At 48.1% G+C, this 8,020-nt stretch overlaps 1 pseudogene; it reads right to left on the reverse strand.

Moving 5' to 3' along the window:
- Window positions 1–843: 843 nt before the first annotated feature.
- Window positions 844–7,569, reverse strand: LOC101590124 (annotated as a pseudogene).
- Between the last annotated feature and the right edge of the window lie 451 nt (window positions 7,570–8,020).

Genomic DNA, 8,020 nt, shown 5'->3' on the forward strand with positions numbered 1-8,020 from the left:
CTCTGGAAACAGCCCTGAGAGTTACTGGGAATCAGTGTGCTGTGACAACAGAGAAGGTGCTGGAGCCGGCCTTACTCTATGTGAAAATGCCCCCAGCCACTCTGGACTCAATCTGTATGAATGTATGATACCTCTAGATGGACTCTGAAATCAGTAGCTTTGGTGTCAGTTAATGATACAGTTACACCAACAATCATAGCTGTGTCCTTCTGTGGCTGTGGAAGCCTGGCACTGCCCTGGGCTCATGTCCCAGAGAGGCGATCTGACCAAACTTCCTTTCATTTAGCATGGAGGAGCTTTATTTATTATTTATTTATTTGCCAATCAAAAGCTTTTAGTCCCTGCAGCAAATCAGATGCCAACAAAGTCTCCACCAGCTAGTGACCCTGCCACAGATGCAGGAGATACTCAATGCTAAGGGAACAGGCAATAACAAAACAGCCACAAAGCTACCGTGGGACAGTCCCAAGGGAAGAGGGCACCAGATTTTGCTTTTGTGTCACACCAGTTAGAAAAACCCAACCTCTGCCCCTGGGGAGGCAAACCTACATTCTACTTCCTTGCCTTACCATATAGCACACTCCTCTTCTGGGGAGCTGAGATGCTGGTTAGATGCTCCACTCCAGGATAAGGCTGGGCCGTCCTGGTTCTCTAGGCTGCCTCTTTATAAAGATTGCATTAGGGCAGGAGGATACTGTGAGAATTATGAAGATCTTTAAAAATAAAATGAAACCCAGAGAAAATGTCAAAGCTGCCACCATGTAGCACCAGCAACCAATTCTTACACTTCTTTCCTGCTCAGTAATCCCCCTCCGGAAGGTCCCATAGTTGGAACAGCTTTCTTCCCTGCAAAGTCTGCTGGTTCCAGGTTGTGACCTGGACGGTGGGGAGTGTCCACCTTCAGCTGTGTAGTCCAAGAGGGCCACCTTAGGTCTCCTTGAGGACATTTACCTTGGCACAGATCTGAGGGACAGGGCCCAATTTGATGTTCATGGCACTCATAAGATGTTCTTCTTTAAGTAATAAAAGGGCCTGTCCAGCAATTTCCTGGGAACGGAACTCCTCCGCAATCTCTTGGCAGCCTTGGAGAGAAGCTTTGAATTCATACACCTCCTCTACACTCCATTGGCTCAGATTACTGGACAGGAACACTGGGTTTATGCCATGTAACTCTGGTGTTGGTGGTGCTGTCATGGTATTCCCTATGTCACGTTCTCCATGCCCAGCGCATACTGACAATGGCCCAGGAGATGTAGGAGAGAGTGCTTCGTCATAACTAGAGTTATCTGAACCCTGGCTGGAGTCCTCTTGGCCCCGGTGGTGCTTGCCCTGGATCTTGGCTTGGGCGATGTCAGAGGAACTGCTGCGGGGCCCACGCCTATGAACTTGAGCATAGTTAGCTTCTTGAAACTCTTTCATTTTTTTCCTCTTGAGCCAAAACTGGTGGCTGCAGCTCACATTGTACCTCTTGGCACAGGTCATGGAGCAGAACCTCTTAGAGCCTCGGAACTGCTTTGCAGGGGCGTACTTCCCATAGTACTCACACTTCAGGAGGTTTGCCTTCTTATCTAAATCTGCAGAGGGGCTGTCCCCTCCCAAGGGGCCACTTGACTGACTTTCACTCAGCCCTGTTGGGAGGCCAGTCTGTAGTGGCTTCTCAGACTCTTTCAGCAACTTGAGAACAGCCCACCAGGAAAGGTTCCATTCCTTCCTGGATAACAAAGCCCTCGATGATATGGGTGAGAATCTGAGGCTTCACAATGGCCTGTGGGGGCTTTGAGTCTCCCATCTGTCTAGACACCATGGCCAGTGAAGGAGGTGGTGCTCCTGGACCAGGGGTCAAGGCTACAAGCTCTCTGCTGGGGGCACTGGCATTCACGCTGGCCCCGGAGTCAGCTTTCTCTACAAGACTGCCCTTCTCCAAGACCTTTGGGCTCTCTGCAGCTGATGATGCCTTGGCAGGCAGCACGAACCCAACATGGAGCCCTTGTCTCTGTCCTCCTCAGACTCAGCTTTACGTTTCGCAGCCAATGTCTCAGGTTTACCTGGCAGGTGTACAGACTGCATGTAGAAGGCAGCAGGGACCTGGGCAACCACCGGTGAAGACGTGGTGGCTGCACCCTTTACCACATGTGCTGTCCCCTGCACAGGAGCAAGGCTCATCCCAGGGGCCAGGGCAGGAGGACACTCCTGCAGTGCGCCAGGAGCCTGAGATGAAGGAGGGGAGGTGGCCAAGTGGGCCGGGCCAGGCTGCACTGTACTTGTCATCCCCTGAGAAGCGGGGGCAGTGGCTACCAGCTGTGCCAGGCCCAAAGTCTGTGCCTGGGCTGTGCCTGGCTGCCAGGTACCCACACTTGCACAGGGATATGGGGTGGTGGCTGCTGGGTAGCTGACATCTTTGTAGCCCCTAACTGGGGCGGTTTGATGGGCGCTATGTGTGGCTTGGACTGGATGGGGATGGGTGGCTTGGGGGTTGGGTCCGGTGGAAGAGACAGCGGTGAAGACTGAAGCATGGGCTGAACCACAAGGTCTGGGCTTGCTGCTGAGACTGCGAAGGTGGGACCTGCTGAGTAGGGGCTATCTGTGGTGGCTGAGGGGCGGTGAGGGTGGTGGCTTGCTGCTGCTGCTGTTGCTGCTGCTGGGCCAACTGGAGGTGCGTGGCTGTGTGCAGCAGCTGGGACTGACGGTGCTGGAACTGCTGCTGGTGGTGAACTGCAATCTGCTGCTGGATCACCACCTGCTTCTGCTGGAGGTGGATCTGCTGCTGCTGCTGAATCAGGGAGTGGGGCTGGATCTGTGTGTACATAGCTGAGCTAATCAGTGTCTGGCTGGGGGCAGGGGTGGCCGTCCGTGTCAGGTTCATGCCCACGTTCTGACTACTCCCATCTGCATCTGACTTCTTAGCCGCAGCATTGTCTGCCTCTGTCTGGCTGCCCTGGCTCACAGTCACTGTCTGGGCTGGTGGCAGGGGTGGGACCACTCCAGTGCCCTTCCTGGGACAACCTGCCCCTCCCATTCCTGAGGAAGGCAACTGACCCAAACCCCCAGTCGCCTGACCACCTCCACCTGGATTGAGGGACCCTGCGAGGCCACTCCCACTGCTTCCCCCAGCCTTACTGAGGTTGAGGGACTGGCCTGAGGCTCCCAAAGAAGCCTGTGCCGCAGCCAGCACCTGGTTCGAGGCCTGGGAGAGGCAGGAACAGCTCCAGGAGGAATGGCCTTCTGGGAGGAGCCTGGCATCAGGGCCCCTTGAGCAGAAGCCTGTTGGTTTCTCACGGCCAAATTCTGCACCCGCAGATACATCTGGGCCTGGGACTGGTTCAGGGGTGGTGAGGTGGTGTTCCCAAGTAACACAGACTATGTCAAGGTGGTGGCGCTGGGGGAGCTCATGTTCTGGGATCTGCTGATGAGCTGGGCAGCCGAAGTGGTGGCCAGGTTGATTGAAGCCTGGGTGGTAGTCGCCTGCTGCTGTGCAGTGCTGGTGTTGGAGAGCTGGCCTGCTGACTGGTAGCAATCGTGACCTGCTAGACTGCAGCGAGGTGTGCAGCTGCACATTGCTGAGCTGCTGCTGGAGCATGAACTGGTGGAAATACTGAGCTGCACTGGGCTGCCGCTGCAAAGCCTTTAGAGCCTGAACTGTCTGTGGAGGATCTTTAAGTGTATCATGACGGAGCCTTTGCCTGTGCGGTATGTATAAAGAAAGGAAGATGTTGGCAAGACAGGAGATCAGCTGCAGAGGCTGGGGCTCTAAGGATAGTAGTGAAGATGGCCCAAGGCATCTGAGGGTTGTATCCCAGGACCCTGCCTTCCATTCACCCTTACCTTCAGGCAGCAAGCTCGTTTCTGAGCCTGTCCCCCAAAACTATGCTGTTAGCAGGGACACACTGGCAGACAGTCCATCATCAGTGCTTTGTTGCTGGTGAGGAAGCAAGTATGTGGAAAAATCTTCACACCCTCTGAACTCTTATCATATTGAGGAGAAGAGACAATGGTGTCTTAGCCTGAGTTACCCAGAAAGGAGAGCTCTGGCTCTATACCTACCATTTTATTCTGAAGAGCAGGAGTGAGGAACAAGGGGTGTGACCTATGAACCGAGGGGGCGATATGATTTGAAGATGCCACAAAAGGCAACTTAGTGCTCAGCTCCAAGAGGCTACCTTCTCAGAACAGAAATCTGAATCAGCTCAGTCTTAGGGAAGTCCTCTCAGGGCCAGTAAAGGCGGCCATGAGCCTCCTGTTCCTATCTCCATCTGGCCAGGCTCCCACTCCATGGAGGAACATTGAGGGTTGCTCTTTCTGTAGGGCTTTGAGAAACACAGTTACCCTGGAAGGGAGGGGCATGTAATAGCTAGTGCTTGGAGTGTCCCTTGAATAGATTGGAAAAAGATATGCCTAAGAGAATGAGTTTGCCTTTGGACTTTTCCTTTTGCCCTATGAGGTGTTACCCACTCCCTGCCTTCATAAGCCTGAGTTCCTTTTGCTTGGGTTGGAGGAATCCTGCTGCCTGTGGACCTGCACCCTTTCATGAGAAGTTGTTCTATTATCAAGTAGTTCCTTTTAGAAATGGCGAGACAATGAAACATGCTCTAAGTCCTCTTGCCTTGAAGAAAGAATTGAACAAGCCAAGCCAAATGTGAACAAGTAAGAGGGAAACTGGCCCTGCAGGTTCCTCAGGGCATCTGTGTCTTTATACACTGGTCAGAACGCAGTGGGAACCTGCATGAAGTTTTACATACAGTGTCCTGGGAGGCCATGCCGTGTAAACCCTGAGATCCCTGCATACCTCTCTTCCCAGCCAGTCTGCACCATACCCTATCACCTATCTTACTTTTTCTAGTGATTTTTTTGCTCATTTTTCCTATTGTGTTATTCAATAGCATCTCTTGGTTACTGATGTCTACTGATGTCTACAAATTCTTCACATGTTTTTGGTAAAAATCATTTCAGTTACCCCTGTGACAACTGGGTTTTGCATTCCGTGCCTTGTTTCTCTGGCTTAAAGGTCTGTACCCATATTTAATTTTTTGAAGAATAAAAGTTCTTAATTTGTCATAGACCAAATTATCAATTTTTCTTTTATGGTTTGTGCCTTTTGTGTCTGGCTTAAGAATCTTGCTATACCCTGAGGTCATAAAGATATTCTTTCATATTAGCATATGAAAGGCTTTCCCCTCCAGATCTAATTGATTTCAGCTCACTAAAGGGTTTGTCTGTATGTGTGGGCCTCACTGGCTTTCTCTGCATATATAAGAAACAGAAACATGATCAGATTTGCATTTTGAATGCTCACTGTGCTGGTTATTTGGAGAGCAAAGGGCAGGCTCACTGGGATATGAATCAGGAGAGTATTTCTAAAACAGAGAGAGAGAGAGAGAGAGAGAGAGAGAGAGAGAGAGAGAGAGAGAGAGACAGAGAGACAGAGAGACAGAGACAGACAGAGACAGAGACAGAGAGACAGAACGAGAGATGAGTGAATTCCATGATTTGTAGTGGGACATGACTTGATGATAATTAGATATGGGGTGAAGGAAGTCTTGAAGATTATCCCTAATGATTCTTTTTTTTTTTTTTTTTTTTTGGCCCCTACCCACTGATGGCCTTCATTCTTCTATTATTGTTCTGCTTCTTTGCTTCTCTCTGGTCAGTGTATATTTTTTCCTCACCTTTGCTGAGGTCATCTTTGTCTTCTGCTCTTGCAGATTTTTAACTCTACAAAGAGCCTGAAAAAGTCTCCCAAGACACTGTGATCCAGTTGTTTACTGTTCCTGTTTGGGTAGGACAGAGCAAACAGGCCTTTCACAAACAGTGGGTGGATGAGTGATACATATTGGCTGGCTTGGTGGCCCTTTCATGAGGTGGTGGTGTGACCAGGCTGGCTGGTGTTTGTCACAGGCCTCCACTTAGTGGATGAATAGTTAGGGCTACTTTCTCTGTACAATCTTCTAGAAATAGTTCTTTCAGAAGGAGTTAAGAGCAGCACATGCATGTTGTGTCCTTGACAATCAGAAAGGATCACAAAGAGAGACATACTTGACATATTTGAAAAAATTTTCTATTTCACCCCCCCCCTTTTTAAAATAATTTCTAAATTATGAACTTGCTTTCTAAAATGTATAGTAGAAATTTATTATGACTAAAACCACTGTTTTAGCAAATATAATATTTGAAATTGGTCTTAAATGCAGAGAGTTTTATTATTAATAGAATGCCAGTCAGAGCTTTGGCTCTGAGATATTTTCTTCATGCATAAACCATAAATTTGAACTGACAGTCCTATTCATGATGGAATGAAGTTATGTATGTTTATGGTAAAAGAACAAAGATGATATTTTTGAACCTGATAATATACAAGGCAGATTAAAAACAGTAGCTGTGGAGAATGAAAAGAAGTCCTGATATCATGTTTGGTAAAACACATCAGAGTGAGGTCTCTGAAAAGCTCCCAGTGAAATACGAGGGGAAGGTATGGAGTTGAAGGGGTTTCATTTAAACACAAGGCCCATGTATTAATATTTTCATTGATTTATTTTCAAGCCAATATGTTCTGACATAAATATGGTGATCTATAATGTATCGACCATAAAAGTCAACATTATTTTTAAAGCTGACTCAGGGAAATAAAAACCTCATTGTTAGTGCTGATATATATGGCGTGTTACCCTGTTGGAGAGTTAACCTCTCTTGTCTTGCTTCCTACTGAGCTAAATAAGAAGGATGCAGTTTCATGGCCTCCAATCTTTTGTTAATGCTTTGCTCTATGGCTGGTGTTCAATTTACAATGGGGCTGGCAGACGGTGTGAAGTACAGTGTACATATTCGAGAAAGGCTTGACTAAGAATGACAGCCATTCAGCAAAAGTCTTTGCCTTTTTGAGGTTGAAAACTTCTGCTGTGCAGATGCCATGGAGCCCATCAGTTGGCTCTTTGGTTACTAGTAAGAGCAATGGCGAGAACTCCAGTGAAGCGTGGTCCCAGAGCAGAGGACCTGTAGTGATTGTCAGCTGCGTGTGATCACAGAGAAGCGACTCAGACTGGATAGCCAGAGGGCTGTTCACCTCCACTCATACACACTAACCACAACGGCAGTGTGGCCTTCAGTGAAATGATTACTGTGAAAGGAAAATCGAGCCAAAGAGAATGTAATTTAGCAACAAAGGAGGGAATGCTAATGAAATCTGAGAGACTTAGATGGTGTCTGCTACTCTGCTTCGTAAGAGTACAAGGTGGCTGAGAGAGCAAAATACAAGTTTAGAGTAAAAAGTGCTCCTGGGCACCAGACAGGTACAGTCACTTGACAGAAGCAGCAACTGTTAAACTCTAGAAAGTTAAGCAAGTGATTTGTCCACAGTCACATACCTGGTTAGTGATTGAGCTGTATCTGGAACCCAGATCTCTAGTTCTCTGTTTAGATCTCTGGTTTTCTCTTCAAGGCTCCTTCTAGTCCATATGGCCAGTTAGATGCCATTCTGATAACATTGCATGCAGGGTATTCCACAGGACCACTTGGATCTGATTTTCTACTCACGGGTGCACTCCAGTGGACCTTGTCAAGACTCCCAATGGCCTCCATGATGGTGAACGCTATAGGAACTTTGCTGACTCATTGTAAGGCTCTACTCAGCATATGCCACAGTTGTATACACTTTGAAGTGGTCTCTTCTCTTGTATTCTCCACTAGTTAAGGAAATCCATGTTAGTGGTTAAAAGCCCAAACCCAAGGGAACCAAAAAAAAAAAAAAAAGATAATTTATTGACTTTCCCACTAACAGTCCTGGTGAGGCTGGCTTGATGTGTGGTCTGAGGCAGGAGTTTAGATGCTGCTGCTAGGGTTGCTTTAGCTTGCTGTATGTCTTGGTCCACTTGCCCTGAGTTGGTTCTATTCTTACACATACTTTGATTTCTCCTCAAAGTAATGAGATGGCTGCCACAGATCTCACTCTTACATTGACTAGTATGCAAATCCAGCAAGAAAAATTGTGGCCCTGCCAGAAAGTTCTGATATTAGCACCTATTGGTCTTGT

Source organism: Octodon degus, unplaced genomic scaffold (assembly GCF_000260255.1).
Source record: "Octodon degus isolate 3935 unplaced genomic scaffold, OctDeg1.0 scaffold00115, whole genome shotgun sequence".
NCBI lineage: Eukaryota > Metazoa > Chordata > Mammalia > Rodentia > Octodontidae > Octodon > Octodon degus.